Genomic DNA, 16694 nt, shown 5'->3' with positions numbered 1-16694 from the left:
CTAATCTCATTGTACCTCTCCATCAGAGCTCCTGGGTGACCAGGGGCATTGGCAATGAGTAGTAATATTTTTAAAGAAGTCTTTTTTTCTGAGCAATAGGTCTCAACAGTGGGCTTAAAATATTTAATAAACCATGTTGTCAACAGATGTGCTGTCAGCCAGGCTTTGTTGTTCCATTGGCAGAGCACAGGCAGAGTAGACTGAGCATAGTTCTCAAGAGTGCTAGGATTTTGGGAATGATAAATGAGCACTGGCTTTTACTTCAAGTCACCGGTGCATTAACTCCTCACAAGAGAATCAGCTGGTCCTTTGGAACTTTGAAGCCAGGCATTGACTTCTCCTCCCTGGCTGTGAAAGTCCTAGAAAATCTGTTGTTTAGTGTGGCCATCTTTCTTAATTATCTTGAACTAGATGCCCTGGGTAACGTGCTGCAGCTTCTGCATCACCACGTGCTGCTTCGCCTTGCACTTCTGTGTTATGGAGACGCCTTCTCTCCTTACTCTCATCAGCCAACCTCTGCTAGCTTCACACTTTCCTTCTACAGCTTCCTCGCCTCTCTCAGCATTCACAGAACTGAGGAGAGTTAGGGTCTTGCTCTGGACTAGGCTTTGGTTTAAGGTAATGTTGTGGCTGGTTTGCTCTGTCCAGACCACTCAGACTTTCTCCATATCAGCGACAAGGCTGTTTCACATTCTTATCATTCTTGTGTTGGCTGAAGTAGCACTTGTAACTTCCTTCAAGTACTGTTTCTTTTATTCACGACTTGGCTGAGTATTTGGTGCCAGAGGCCTAGCCTTCAGCCTGTCTCGGCTTCTGACAGCCTTCCTCACGGAGCTGCATCATTTCTAGCTTTTGATCTAAAGTGAGAGACATGTGACTCTTCCTTTCACTTGAACACTTAGAGGCCATTATACAGTTATTATTTGGCCTAATTTCGATGTTGTTGTGTCTCAGGGGATAGGAAGGCCTAAGGGAGAGAGATGGGGGAATGGCTGGTCAGCGGAGCAGTCGGAACACACCCAACATTTATCAGTTAAGTTTGCCGTCTAATATGGCTGTGGTTCGTGGTGCCCCGAAACAATACAGTGGTAACATCACAATGCATCAGTGATCACAGATCAATAAAACAAATGTAATAATAATGAAAAAGTTTGAAATATTTTGAGAATTATCAAAATGGGACACAGAAGCGTGAAGTGAGCAAATGCTGTTGGAAAAATGGTGCCAATAGACTTGCTGGACATAAGGTTGTCACCACTCTTCAATATATAAAAAAATGCAGTTTCTGTAAAGTGCAGTCAGTCAAAGCACAATAAAATGAAGTAGGTCTGTACTGGAGTAGAGTACGTGTTCTGACCCGTGCCTTGAATTTAGACCTGAACAACTGAAAGGAGGAGAAATGTACATAAATTACTAAGGTGTCTTAACTGTTAAGCCAGCTTAGTTACTGCTTCAACTGTCTTTCTGTGCTCTAGAATTCAGCTGTCTATATCCTCTCTCCTCTGGGTCCTCTTTCTAAACTACCATTGAAAAATTCTGTACCTTTATTGAGATATATTTTACATATTATACAATTACTCTCTAAATTATGTACTTCTGTGTATAATTAAATGTTCTTTGAAAAATTTCTGTCCCCCATAAAAGAAACCCTGTACCCATTAAACAGTCATTCCCCTCACCACCGCCTAGTCCTAGGCAGCCACTAAAATACTTTCTATAGATCTGCCTTTTTGGACATTTCATATGAATGGAATCACACAGTATGTGGCCTTTTGTGACTGACTTCTTTTACTTAGCGTGATGTTTTCGAGATTTATCCATGTGGTAGCATGGATCAGTACCTCATTCCTTTTTATTGTCAAATTATATTCTGTTGTATGAATACACCACATTTTGCCTATCCATTCATTGTTTGATGGCTATTTGGGTTGTTTCCACTTTTTAGCTAATAGGGAGAATGCTGTAATGAACATTCTTGAACAGGTTTTTATGTGGACACATATCTTACATTTCCTTGTGTGTATACCTGGGAGGGGAATTGCTGGGTCATAGAGTAACTCTGTATTTAATGAGGTGAAGAAATGTCAAGCTGCTCTTAAAAGCGGCTGCATGATGTTCCAATCCCAGCATCAGTGTGTGAGGGTTCCCATTTCCTTACATCCTTGTCAACACTTGTTATTTTCTGTCTTCTTGAACATAGCAATCCTAGTGGGCATAAGCAGTGCCTCTAAGGTCTTGGCTTATATTTAGCTGAGAACTAATAATTTTGAGCATCTTTTTATGTGCTTATCAGTTATTAGTGTATCTTTGCAGAGATGTCTATTCAAATCCTTGTTACTTTTTGAGTTAGTCATCTCATGACTAAGTTGTTAAGGGTTCTTTATTCCGAATAGAAGTCTCTTATCAGATATATGATTTACAAAGATTTTGTCCCGTTGCTTGAGTTGTTTTTCCATTTTTGTGATCATGTCATTTGAGGCAGTAAAGTTTTTAATTTTTATATAGTCCAATTTACCTATTTTTTTCTGTTGCTACTTTGCTTTTGGTGTCATATCTCAGAATTCATTGCCTAATCAAAGGTCAAAAAGATTTACTCCTGTGCTTTCTTCTTTTAAAGTTATACCTCTTACATTTGGATCGATGGCCCATTTTGAGTTCATTTTTGTATACTGGGTGAGATGAGAATCTAGCTTCATTCTCTTGCATGTGAATATTCAGTTGTCCCAACACCGTTTGTTGAATTGTCTACATATTCTTTTCCCATTGAATTGTCTTGGGAACCTGGTTAAAAAAAAGAAAAAAACAATTGATCATAAACATAAGGATTTATTTCTAGACTCTCAATCTGTTCCATTAATCTACATGTCTGTCCTGGTGCCAGTACCACACTGTCTTGATTACTGTAGCTTTTTAAAGAAGTCTTGAAATTGGGAACTGTAGGTCCTGTAACTTTGTTCTTCTTTTTCAAGATTATTCTGGTGATTCTGGATCTCTTGCACTTCCGTATGAATTTTAGAATTAGCTTGTCAATTTCTGCCCCAAAACCGCAGAAATTGGAACTTTGGTAAGGATTGGATTGAATATGTAGATCAGTTTGCAGAGTACTGTCATCTTAAAAATATTGTCTTCAGATCCACAAACATGAGATGTTTTCCCATTCATTTAGATCTTCAGCTTCTTCCAACAATCTTTTGTAATTTTCAATGTACAAATCTTGCACTTTTATTAAACTTTTTAAAGCCTTTTATTCTTTTCGATGCTGTTGCAAATGGAATTGTTTTTAATTTCACATTTGAAATGATTTTTACTAGTGTATAAAATATGATTTTTTTATATTGATCATGTATCCTCATTCTTCTGGACTTATTTATTACTTCTAATTTTTAGTATATTCCTTACAATTTGCTACAGGCAAGATCAGTTCATCTCTAAATAGAGGTAGTTTTGCTTTTTCCCTTTCAATCCCTTTTCTTTCTTTTTTATTGCCTAATTGTTTGGACCAGAACCTCCAGTATGATGTTTCCTGCTAGAAAGTAAGGGCCCAGAGATTCAGTCCTCCATCACTGATTGAGGCCGTGCTGTGGAAGATTCAGTGAGCAGAGAGGGACTTTGTGAAACAGGTAGTAACCTGGTTCCACTTAATACACCTTCCCATGATGGCATTTTGAAACATCTTACAACAGAAAGATACTGGTATGTTGTCATCCATGTTGCAAGTTACCAGTGGATATTCTAGTGCAAAGATTTGCAAGGGCATTTTATCTGTAAATAATCTGAGGCTTGGGCAGCAGTGCTGATGTTAAGCCGCAGAGAGTGTGTTCACTTGGACAATCACTACTAGATTCAGTGCTTTGTCGAATGCCAGATGAAGACAGATCCAACTGCGGTAGCACCGCCATAATAATTTGATCGATGGGGTGATCACGTGGGGAAATAGACCTCCAAGTACTGCTAGTGGCCTGCTGCTCGCTGGTGCAGTTGGCGCATATGCTACCTGTTCTGTATGTGTTTATACAGTTGACCCTTGAACTGTGCGGGCTCACTTACAGGTGGATCTTTTTCAGTAGTAAATACCGTGGTAAGGCATGATCTGTGGTTGGCTGAATCCACAGATGCAGAACAGTGAATATGGAAGAACCGGTTGTATGGAACGTGCAAATTTTCCACTCTGAGGAGAGTCAATGCCCCTCACCCCTTGCTCGTAATAATTTGTTGTGTATGTTCTTTCTTCTCCTGTTATGCTTGAGAGCAGAGACCTTTTCCCACCCATACAGGTCCTGAAACACCTGGTGTGCTTCAAAGCATGGTCAGCTCATCCTAACTCAGGCATGACTTGACCTCAGTGATTGATTTGCCAGTCGTGGGACCATGCTCTCATCTTCCATTCTGAACATCCCCCCTAAAATGCGTCCCTGGCACCTCAAACACAGTCTGCACCAAACTGAGTCCCCACTGCCCCTGCTCAAACTGCCCTTCCCCTAAGACTTCCAGCTTCTCATGAAGTTGCCATTATACTTCTTGTCCGTCTCCCACACTTATTTACTGTTAACTCCTTCCTCTCCCTGGCCCCCTTTATCTCATCCTTAATGGGTCATGTTGAGTCCACCCATCTGGCTTCTAGCAAACCCACTCACGCATCCCTCCCTCTGCATTCTCAGGGCTCTCCCCCCACATAAATTGGCCAAGATGATTAGAGTAGCCTCTATTCATCTGTTTCTTCAATTAATGATAATTTGTTGCAAGGCTAACCCTTAAGCATTATTCTGATCATATCTCTTTCTTGTTTGTTCATACAATCTTAATGGCTCCCCCATTATTTATAAAATTCAGCACAAATTCCATAGCATGGAAAGTTTTCCATGAATCAACCCCAGCATTTCTTGTTCATGTAATCCCTTGCTGGGGCCAAACCTCAACACCTTCCATTTTCGTCCCTTTGCTTTCTTATTCCCAGATCTTTGTTCTCTTTGTCTCTTCAGCCTGGAACGCCTTCCCTATCTCAGCATTTATCCTATTTCGCTCTTACAGCTCATCTCAAATGCTGCCTTCCCTTTGAAGCCTTTCCCTATCTCCCCGATTAGTGTCAATCTCTCGTGCTTCCTGAGCCGGTGTCACACTTGATCTATAGCTTTCTTAGACACCTGCCACTTTCTGTCTTATCAGTTAATTATGTTTGTAGATGTGTAAATAACAATCTCCTATAAGCTCTTTATAAGGAAATGGACGTTGACTGAACCCATGGCAGAATATTCTACAGCCAGCATGGTTGACAAGTGATCCCATTTGACAGGATCAGACCCTGATCATTTCTCACATGTGCTTTATAATCACTTGTATTTATCCCCAGCCTCCTCTTCTTCTTTCCAGTTTATTCTCACTGAAGAGACAACCCAGAGTTACCTGATCAGGCTCTCCTCTTCTTGGTGTGATGTGGTGCCACCCACATCCTCAGGACTCAGTCCCGGTTCCTCACCCCTCCCTACTAGCCCCTGTCTCCCAACCCTGCCACACACACACACGCACGCACACACACACACGCACACACACACACACACACACGCACACACAGAGGCTTACTGGACATCCTGAAGTCCCCGTGCCCATTCTGTCCCCCTGAGCGTTCTCCACTCCCCAGAGTGTCTGAATGCATTGGTAACTCCTTGCTGTCCTCAAAAACAGAACTCTTTCTTCGTGAAGCTCATTCCAGACTCTTAATTTGCCCTGCTGTCACTTATAAGCCCGAGCAAACCCGCTTCCTCTGCTTGGCTCACAACCCCCCCCCCCCCCGAACACACTGTGGCCCCGTGAACATAGTTTTGTTTTGCTTACACAATTATGTCAGGACATATCTGTCTCCCCTCAAAGGCTGTGAACTCTCTGAAGAGCAGACTTTCTTTTTATCTTTATAACATCAGCAGCTAGTCATCTGGTAGGTATTCAATAAAAGTTTGAAAGCATAAAAACAAAATCCAGAAAGGCTTTGTGATTCTAAAGAGGACGCTGATGAGTGAGTGAAGCACAACTAAGCAAGCCAAGACTGCCTCCGTGTAGCCGCCTGAGAAAGGAAAATTGTCCAAACCAGGTCGGCAGCAGGGCTTCGGCATGATGTAACTCTCAAGCTCCTTCTGGGAAGTAATTCTGACTCCTGATTAAATGCTTGAGCAGTTCTCTGATACTCCTAAGTGATTAAAAACTTCCGGGAAGTTAGAGTTGTCCACCCGACTGACTGGCTAACATGATAATCTTAGGCCAGACTTTTTTTCTTCTTGTCAGTCTTTCCTTGCGGAGTGCTTGACATTAAACTTTGACCCATACTTATAAACAATTTGTCTGGAAAAATTTTCTAAAACACAGACTCATAGACAGAGGGAATAAACTTACGGTTACCAGAGGGTAAAGGAGGTAGGAAGGGATAAATTAGGAGTTCGGAATTTGCACCTCTTGGGGAGTGATGGAAATGTTAGCTATCTTGGTTGTGGTGGTGGTTTCAGAGGTGTGTACATCTATCAAGATTCATCAAATTGTACATCTGCAATGTGTGTAGTTTACTGTACAGGGAGTAGATCACACTAAAGGTGTTAAAAAACCCCACACAGTCCATCTTGAGTCCACTTCTGGGCCCTCCCTCTTTCACAACAACTTGTATGTGAATGCGGTATCTTGTTCATCTTCTCTCTTCACTCCATCTTCCCTTCCCAGCCCTCCCGGTCCCTAGAAGAAGGAGCATGCTGAGGCTGAAAGGATGGTTGGTGGTACCAGGTGAAGGAAGGGTGGGAACAGATGGTTTGTATGAGGGTGGGAGCCTCATGCAGCTAAATACAACAAGAGAGGAAGGGGGAGGCCGTGCATCCTTGGAGGAGCAGAGACCATCAGATCAGCAAGGTACCGACTTTGTGGACTTGCTGAGGAGCTTGGATTTCATACGTGCACCAGTGGATGAAACTGATCTTAGCCAGGATCTTCTGTAACTGAGAAAAATATACACTACATGTGATTGGAGTTTTAAAAAGACTAGCATCCCCATCAGTCAGGATAGGCTAGGATGTGCTGCAGAAGCAAACAATCCCCAAACCTTAGTGGCTTAGAACATCCAAGGTTTATTTCTTGCTCACACCACATGTCCAACCAGAGGAGTGAAGGCTCTGCTTCACAGCATCATCACTCAGGACCCAGGATAACGGAGGCTTCCCCATCGTATATGCTGTGATCTCGTCACAAGGCTCTGGGATTTGTTGCAACAGAAGAGAGAGGGTACAGGAGCATAGAGCAGCAATTAAGCAATTAGTTCCAAGCAAACGATGCTTCTTGGAAGTGAGAAACTTCTCACATTTCATGGGCCAAAGAAGATTGCAGGGTCACACCCAAGTTCACGGAGGGCAGGAAAAGATCATCTTTTCATATCCCTGGAAAGACAGAAGCACCTGAAATATTTCTGAAGAGCAGAGCTAACGTGGTACAAAGACAGAATAGCCACTTCAGACCTTGGAGGGTGTTCTAGATGATGGTGAAAACGAGAATTTAGTTGACCTCTGTACCCCTGAGTGGAAGAGAGGATTTTAGAGCTTGAGAATGGTGGTGTGAGGAACTCGGTAGACCCTTTCTCCAGGGAAACCATTTAACCGGTGAAAATGTAACGACCATCTAAAGTTTCTGGAAATTGTCCTAAAAGCATACAGCCAATGCAGAAGCATTTACTCAGGAAAATCTCTATCTTGGTAAGAACACTGGGAGTTGGTAGCATTGGAGCCACAACCTGTTCTCAGCCTTCCCCTCGCTCCATGTGACGAGAGCGCCTTCCCAGGGAGGTGCGGCTGGGAAGATGCGGGATGCAGTCCCTTGTCTCCCCAGCTCCTAGTCCGGCTTTGCTCTGGGAGGGGCAGAGGATCCCGTCCTCTCCAGCCCTGTGTCCAGAAGCAAGGACCCCAGGCAAGGCTGGCTGCGAGGTCTGGGCTCCCCTTCCCCCCTCAGCTCTCACTCCCGGGCGGGGCCTCTGTCCCAGGCATGACAGGCTAAAGACACTGGGGCCTTAATGGCCCCCGCCCAAGCCTGCTTGTACGGTGGAGGTTCCATGTCAGTGTGGCCAAGGAAAGAAGACCAAGGATTATCAACCCCCTCCCCAACACACCGGGTCTACTTGGAGAGCAGAGGTTTTGCCCCAGGAGAAGTGGGCCGTTCTCCCCACCCCAAGTCTGGCATAGGATTCTATCTGGAGGGAGAGGCAGGATGTAAAAAGGGCATTTTCACCGGAGAGGACTGGCTCTCCTTGGAATAGAGCATAGAGGTCCTGCCGAAGGGCACTGTCAGAAACAGTGGACATCTTCTTGCTGGTGGTCAGTCAGCGGGGTGCTGGTAGCACAGTGACACGAGAAGCAACAGGCAAAATGGCAGATTGAAAAGAAACAAGCACGACCCCTCCCCCCCCCGAGATCACACTCACCCCCGGGGTCTTCAAGGCTGCTGTGCACACAAAGTGCTGAGAGGAAAAACACAACCCGAACTGTCAACCTAACATCCTGCATCCAGCAAAGCTGTCGTTTAGAAACGAAGGCGGCCCTCAACACTGTCGGTGGGAATTTAAAAATGGAGCAGCTGCTTTGGAAACAGTTTGACAGTTCTTCGAAAAGTTAAACCTAGAGTTACCCGCAGTTCCACTCCTAGGTTCAATGTCAAGGTGCTGGCAGGGCTGTGCTTTCTCCAAAGACTCTAGGAGAGGGTCTTTCCTTGCCTCTCCCAGCTCTTGGTGCCCCAGACCCATTTCTCCAACTTCCCTCTGCATGTGTGTCTGTCTTTCCGTAGCGTTTTCCTCTCTGCATCTCAGTGTCCACATTTGCCTCTTATGAGGATACCAGGCGTGTGTGTCAGGGCCCACCCTAACGGCCTCGTCCTGCCTTGGTTACATCCGCAGAGATCTTAGAACCAAATCTGGCCACGTTCACAGGTTACCAGGACTTAATACTTCGACATATCTCCTGTGGGGTGTAGGGTTTATTTTAGGGGCGCTAAAAATGTTCTCAGAATGATTATGATGATGGTTGCACAACGCCTTGACTGTTCGAAACACTGCTGAATTGCACATTTTCAGTGGGTAAGTTGTATGGCCTGTGAATTATATCTGAATAAAGATAGTTTAAAAAACTGAAAGTGGAATAAAGACATTCCAAGATTTAAAAAGGGGGAAAAAAACCCAAAACAGAATTCATGGCTGACAGGCTTTCCTTAAAAGAAGTAACTGAAGGAAGTTATTTGAGGCAGAAATGTAGGGACACCAGTCATTCAAATCCACACACATAAAAAGCAGAGTTCCATTATGTTGGTCATGATAAAAGACAATCTAATTATATACTTTTCTTTCTTCTTGTTGCTAATGTAAAAGGTAATTGCATGAAAGGGGGGACTCCACACATGCACTTCCACCCACATGAAGCCAGAACAACTCCAGAGTTTCTCCCGAATTTTAGCGATTCACTTAGACGCGTTCTGTCTGGCTTCCAAGATGCGCCTGGAACCTGAGATGTTCTGCCTTGTTCAGGGCTCATGGAATATTGGCCTGTTGAATTTGTCATCATTCTACCACCACCCCTCCTGCAATGGAAACCAAATAATCATTTTTGAGACACTTTTGAGTTACTTTTGATATTGGTTAAGAAACTACATATGTTCTTTGTTGAGGGCAAAAAAAAAAACAACCTTATCTAAAAGCTAATCACACTTTCTAAATGACAGAAATGTTTGGTTGGAGTTAAAAAAAAAAAAATGAAAGGTTAAGGATAAAGGTCCATCTTCTCCGATTTAATGCCCCTGGCCATAGCCCTGCCCTGTGCCTCACGGAGAGATTTTCTTACGAGTGACCGGTCCACATAGAATGCAGCCTTTTTTCCTTTTGTAAATGATGCCAGCTGATTCCAAACCGTTTTCGTCAGCAGCCCTGGGGCCTGGAGTCAGTGGCTCTGCCCGCGTCGCAGCGCCTGTTTTGGGTGCGCTGTGGCTGTGTCTGGTTATCGTGGGGTGCGGATCGCAGTGTCCCTCCTCATCCAGAGAACAAATGGGTCTGTGCGTTGCTGGGACAGGTTTGTGATTCCCATGCTCTCCTGGTACAGAGCCAAACTTGGGACCGCCTGCCCGTGCGCAGGAAAGCCCGTCTGCTGACAGCGGGCTGTGGTGAGGGGAAGTGCAGTGTCACCTGCACGTGCCAAGGAACGAGTCCGGTAACTGCTGCTTAAAAGGCCCGAACTCCTCGAGGGCTTTCAGGGGAAGGGGTTTAAAAGCCAAGTGAGGGAGAGGGGTTGTGGGCCATGTGATCATCTCATGGACATCCTTCTGACTGGTTGGTGGTGACGGGATCAGGAGTCAACATCATCAGCCTTCTGGTTCCATCTGGTCTGGGGTCCTCGTGCGTGTGGGCAGCACACAGTTAAATTTTTCCACCTGGTGGGGGTTTCAGTATCTGCAAAACAGCTCAAAGGACATGGCTCAGAATATTATCTACAGCCCTGGAGGAGGAACTAAAGGTCCTTGACTTTGTGTAATGGCTAAACTATTATTATTTTGTCTGTCTTGATTTTTCCTTTCTTTCTGCATTTTCTCACTTCTCTGATGAATTGCACTCTGGAACTCAGGGAAGCCTAGGAGAATAAAGCGTTTCTATAGACAGGAGGCAGGTGGAGGGCAGGTGGCGGGGATCTGTTCTGGGAAGGCCCCACAGGGTCCTGCTTGGTTACACTACTGCCATTTGCTTTAACATCGAAAGGAGTGCGATGCGGCTCTGTACTCAGAAATGGCATGTTTTGTATGAGTCCCATCAAAACAAGAGCTTGGTTTTCCAATCCCTACTCTCTTAACTCCATGCTTCCAACCGCAAGCTGTTTCAAACCCTTGAGTTGTTGCCACCAGAGAGCTGTGAGATATGTTGAGGCCAAAGTCACTATTGAGTTACCTCAGGGGGGGGCCTCAAGTGGCTTCCTCCCCCATGAAAGGAGCCAGCTGCTGGGGAGGCCGTCGGAGCCCAATGGGGAGGACGGCAGATCTGGTGGACGAATCTAGTGTTTGGGGCTCTGTGGATCCTGGTGGAAGTCTGAAGCTGCCCATTCTCGCTGAACCCTAAGAGGCCAAGAGGGGATTGCAGAAAGGGTGAGCTAGTCTTTCCTGACCAAAGTTAGGAGAGTGGAGGGAAGACCAGGGACCTCTAGGCAGATTTAATCCAGCTGTTCCCAGAGGGAGCGAACAGCAAGAGCCCCAGTGCCTTGCCCGGCAGGAGAACCCCCTCCGCTGTTGGTGTTCCAGTCACCAGGCCTGGTGCAGGTGAGCTTGCAGAGAAAGAGAACCGCCCATCGAAGAGGCACAGCCACCTGGTCGACCTAACTGAGCCCAGGCCCAGGGAGAAAGCCAGCAGTCAGACATCAAGGTGTTGGTAGCATCAGCTCCTCCTGGAACCCCTGAACCAGTGTGTCCTTTTCTGTCTCTTACCAGGACCTCTCATTGGATTTAGAGTCCACACTTACCCAGTGTGATCTTATCTTGATTCCCAATTACATCTGCAAAGGCACTGTTTCCAAACAAGGCCACATTCTGAGGTGGACGTAAATTTGATGGGGATGCTTTTCAGCTCACTAGAGTTGGAAGCGCTTTCTGACAGGTTTGTAGGGTGCGAACCGTAGGAGGGAGACTGAAGCAGAGAGGGAGAGGAACTTGTTCAGGAGGGGCGCAGGGAGCACTCCTGGCAGAGACGTGGGTGCTACAGCGGCTCCCCGCGTGACTCATTGGTGGCCTCCTGAGACCACAGAGGGCTTGGTGGGCGGGTCCCCGCAGCCCGGGCCACTGTGAGGTGGGGGATGGGGCACAGCCGGGAAACACCTGGCAGAGGGCGGCTGTGAGATGCCAGGAGGATGAAAAGGCACTTTGTGGGCCCCACGGGATGTGAGGAAACTTTGTACCTGTGAGTCAGGGGAATCTGGGGTTGAATGAGGACACAGTATTATGCTTGGTGACCGAGAAGCTGATTTGACATTTGGAGGGGGAAAAAAAACCAATTGAAAATTGTTGAGGGATCAGGCATGGCTAATATTTCATAAGTAGCAGGAGAAATCGGGACCCAGACTCCCCTGCAAGTCAGGTTGACAGGGGAGAGCTCAGGAAAGGGTTTGTGGATGGGACCTTGGAGAGGACGGCCTGAGAGAGGTGAGGTTTCCTGAGGCCGGAGATGGTGGGTGGGGGCATCTGTCGGGGAGAGCAGGTGGGGACACCTCGTGGAAGCAGGAGAGGCAGTGGGTTTGTGCGCAGGTGCAGGAGAGAGCACATGGAGGCAAGGAGGAGGTGAGGCCAGAAGTCACTGTGACTGAACTCCACAGGTTGGGGGGTGCCCGGGGCACGGCAGGCTTGTGCTGAGCCGCAGGGCATCTCGGAGTAAGACAAGCCCCTCTATTCCTGCTTTTTCTTTTCTAAAGTGGTGGTGAAACTACATAGCTTGAAATTGGTCATTATAGCCATCTTTAAATGCCCAGTTCAGGGGCATTAAGTACATTCACAGGGTTGTGCGTGTTCCTTCTTACCATGTGTGACGGCTGGAAAGTGTTGGTGTGTGGTGGGTACTGAAAGCTGGTGACAGAAAGCGTCCCATGAGGAGGTGGTCCAGAGTCTTGGGTGATGGGGAGAAAAAGTTGATCCTCCCCACCTTGTTCTGCAGATAAGTGGACTTTCTGGAACACAGGGAAGCAGGGCAGAAACATCATTTGAGAGAAAATGGGCACTGATTTCTGTTTTCTCCCCTTGAGGAGGGAGCCTTGCTAATGCCAGATTTGCTCGAAAACCAGGGGAAAAGCCCCCAAACTGATCAACAGTCCTTGATAGAGAAGCACCCAGATTTCTTTAGTGTTTTTACTGCAGTAAAATACTACAGTGAATTGAAAAGATACTTTAGCACAAGTTCTTTTCAGATGCATGAACGTATTTATACTAAAAGAGTATTTGTTGTGTATCTGAAGATCAACCGTAACTAGTTGCCCCCTATTTTTATTTGATAATCATATTCTGATGAAACTTTGAAACCTGGGCTAATTAAACCCAGAACTGAGGCAAACTGTCCCCGTTGTGGTGAGGTCTCTTGCCACCAGCACCTCTGACCAATCCCTAAGCTGTTACTGTCACCTAGACCCATCACACTGCAGGCTGGTGCAGGCGTGGTCAGCCCATCCCTAGCCCCCCACTCTGCTCTGTCACAAGTCCTACCAAGACAAAGCACCCATGGCTCCCAAATACCCTTCAGGCCACATGGAGCTCCTGGAAGACCCCTCTTCCCCCTTCAGAGCGGCCCGCTTGGATCTGGTGTCGCCTATAGGAAGTGAGTGGTGGTTGACAGAGGACAGTATGGGCCAGCCTGGTGCCCCCTAGAGGCAGTCACCTCGCCTCCGCAGTCCCATGGAGCGAGTCCAGGACACACCCTCTGAAGATGACAGGGTGGGCGTGCTAGCAGGGGGCTCCACAGAGCCAGGGATACAGGACTCCTGGGCAAATCTGGGGTGCCCTGCTCTCCCGCTGCTGCTCCCAGGAAGAAACGCCTGTGGGTTCTCACTGCAAAAGGAAAACAACCACCAAATAGGCATCCAGGATTCAAACCACCATTTCGAAAGCCCATCATTAAAGTAAGCTGTGACCCAGATATTTGTGGTGGTGTGTTTAAGAGGTTTTCAAGCTATTGGAAAGAACGGAAAAAGTGAAACACCAAAAAAAAAAAAAAAGGGAATAAAACGCCCCAGGGCAAAGAATGTTTTTTGGATGATTCTCTGGGAGTTGTGTGGCTATTTTTTTTTTTTTCAGAAATATAAATTCAGCATGGAGGGAGGACTATTGCAGAACTAGACAGGAAGCATCAGGGGAGTGTGATTTTGAGAGTTTACAGGGTGGGCGGGTCGGGTGGAGTGTGTATCCCCCAGATGGACGTACATCTGAAATGAAAGGCACACCAGTGGGAAATATGAGCACCTGAAACATGATGTTAAATTGAGCACAAAGAGTAGGACAACCTCACATAGCTCCTTGGATGTGAGGGAAACTCACTGTCCTCTTGGGCGCTTTTTCACACACTGGTAGAGACTTGTCTGTCAGCCGCCTGGAGCTGACAATTCGAGCATCGAGGAAGTTGGACAGCTCAGGATGTGGGCAACTGGACTCAGTCCCGTTCCCACTTGTTTGCTTATGGCTGATGGAAACAATTTAACCTCTCTTGTCACTTTTTATACAATTCAAAGGGCATACCAATAAAATTTGAATTTATAGAGCGCTGCCCTCTACTAGACTTAAAGATAGCCGCTAAGGCGGGAGGGGGTGGTGTATAGCTCAGTGGTAGAGCGCAAGCTTAGAATGCACGAGGTCCTGGGTTTAATCCCCAGTACCTCCATTACGAAAAATAAAAAAATAAAATCTAAAAAAAGTAAAGTAATATACTTAAAAAAATAGCAGCAAAGATGTGCCTTTCACTAAACTCTAACTCTCAAACTCTCTCACTCCTATTCACTAAGCCTTCCTGTTAAAGAGTGAGACTGTCTGGGTCTTTATCTAGAAATTATTACTCTGAGATAGGCACCAAGATAAAATTCAGACCGTGTAATTCGCTGAAATTATGATTGTGTATAAAGCAAGCCCCACGGGAGTCTACTGTCAGTGGGTGCAATCAGAGAAGCTGTCACTAGGTGGCGCCATGAATCATAGCGGAGTGAACCCTATGGCCAGACTGTCCCTAGTCATTGCTATTGATTGATTGGCTTTGGTAAGCATATAAACTAATCAGTGAAGCTTACTTTTTCTATAAACATCACATTGATATTGATATTTATACAGACCACCAACAACCATCTACCTGATCTTCATTTTATTTTTATTTTATCAGTTATATCCTTTAGAGTAAGGGTTATGTGGACTGCCATCAGTGGTGGCTTTCAGAATGTGAGTTTCATTTTGGGGGAGGTAGTAATTAGATTTATTGATTTATTTATATTTTTATTTAACGGAGGTCCTGGGGATTGAACCCATGACCTCATGCATACTAAGCGTGCACTCTACCACTGAGCTATACCCTCCCCTCTCAGAATGTGCATTTCTAACTCCAGTTTTCCATATTCTGTGTTGGGAAGAACACGTTTTATTCCTCAGTTGCATGGTGAACACCTGGAAGTCTTCTGTGTGGAAACAGTCGCGTTGTACTGGAGGCTTGGTGTCAAATGCTGTCTTCCACCTGCCTGCAACTCACTGTGGAAGACACTTATTCCAAGCTCTTCTTTTATCCCTGAAGGCCCTTTTCCTCCTTGCTTTTGAGAAGGGCTTGGCTACTGAATTCTGGATTCCAAGGAAAAATGTCTGTGAAAGTGATGTGCGTTTTGATTTGGGCATTACAAGTACATTTCAGCCAGTAGGTGAATTTGTAAAAGCTGAATCCATGAGTAATGAGGCCCCACAGTGTGTCTGCCTGATTTTGATGCACGTGAGCACCAGGCACCGGGGAATCACTGGGCGGTGGATGAGGGTCAGGTCACAATCGCTTCCATCTATGTGCTGGGTTCCGGGCACCGTGCTGAGTGCTTTATACCCTGCCGGGCTGACTGCAAGCCCCATGAGCAGAGGTGTTTAGAGACCAGAAGAGCCCCTCACCTTACCTTGGCGTATCCCATCTTGTAAATCAAGACTCAAGACCAGCGAGCATGAAGACTTGGGAGTGGAGACAGGAAAGGGCAATTAATTTAGTCTGACCAGCTGGGAACCAGAATTCCACAGCCCCAGCATCTTGCTGTCCCTGGGACAGATGCCCTGAGGATGCAGAGGGGCCAGGAATACCACTGTCCTTCTGCCCAGCCCCGCTCCCAGCTTCCTGTCTGTCCTGGACCACTTAGTCCCACTGATTTCCCATGTTCTCTCTGGTTTCTAATGTTTACGACTATGTGTGTGTGTGTGTCTGTCTGTCTGGAAGGAGCTCTGACCTTCAGAGCACAGTGGCTGCCATTTCGCCTCTGACTCCCATATCTCTTTCAGATTTCTCTTGTAGCCCATCCTATCCCAGAACCATAAAGGAAGGGGAGTGCTGGGAACTATTCTTAACAGCTTTGCCAAGTTGAAACCGTGTGGGGCTGAAGATTTGGTCTCTCAGCTGCATTATTAACATGCATTGTAGCTGCGGGTGTTTTTGTCAAAGTAATTTATGGCAGGACTCTTTGGAAAGAGCCTTTTAAGTTAAATCCACTGAAGTTTTGACTGACAGGAAAAGATAAAGTAACTTGGCCTTTCATGCCAACACTTTGTGGCCAGGGAATTCTGTTATTTATTTTTGTTGGGAAAGGATAAGGAGAAAGAAGACGACAGAGATTGGAGTAGAAATAGAATTTTCTTTTGAATCTTGAATTGGGTTAGAAAAGCTTACTTCCCATTCCGAGCATGGTAGAAGAATGCTTTCTACAAGGAGAAAGCCAGGTAGCTTTAGACCTAGCGGTTATATATTCAGATGCCTGCACAGTGAGTGGGGTGGGCCGGTGGCAATGGTGGCCAATGCAAAGTGTGTCCCTGCTGGAGACAAGGGTTGCTAAAGAAATTGGAACTGGAAATTGATCAAAAGAAGCTGGAAAACCAAAATTTTATGTGAAATTTCAAGTAAATGGTCATTTTTTGTAAATATTCTAGGCGTGCTTGGAAAAAAGTATATATTCCACAGTTATTTT

At 45.8% G+C, this 16694-nt stretch overlaps 1 protein-coding gene across 1 annotated transcript in view; it reads left to right on the top strand.

Moving 5' to 3' along the window:
- The window catches only part of GNA14 (G protein subunit alpha 14), a 153941-nt gene that overhangs the window by 122107 nt on the left and 15140 nt on the right, over positions 1–16694 (top strand). The window lies entirely within an intron of this gene.

The sequence above is a fragment of the Camelus ferus genome, chromosome 4, assembly GCF_009834535.1.
Source record: "Camelus ferus isolate YT-003-E chromosome 4, BCGSAC_Cfer_1.0, whole genome shotgun sequence".
Taxonomy (NCBI): Eukaryota; Metazoa; Chordata; class Mammalia; order Artiodactyla; family Camelidae; genus Camelus; species Camelus ferus.
The sequence above is the reverse complement of the archived record's forward strand: the minus strand, read 5'-3'. Positions and strand labels throughout refer to the sequence as shown.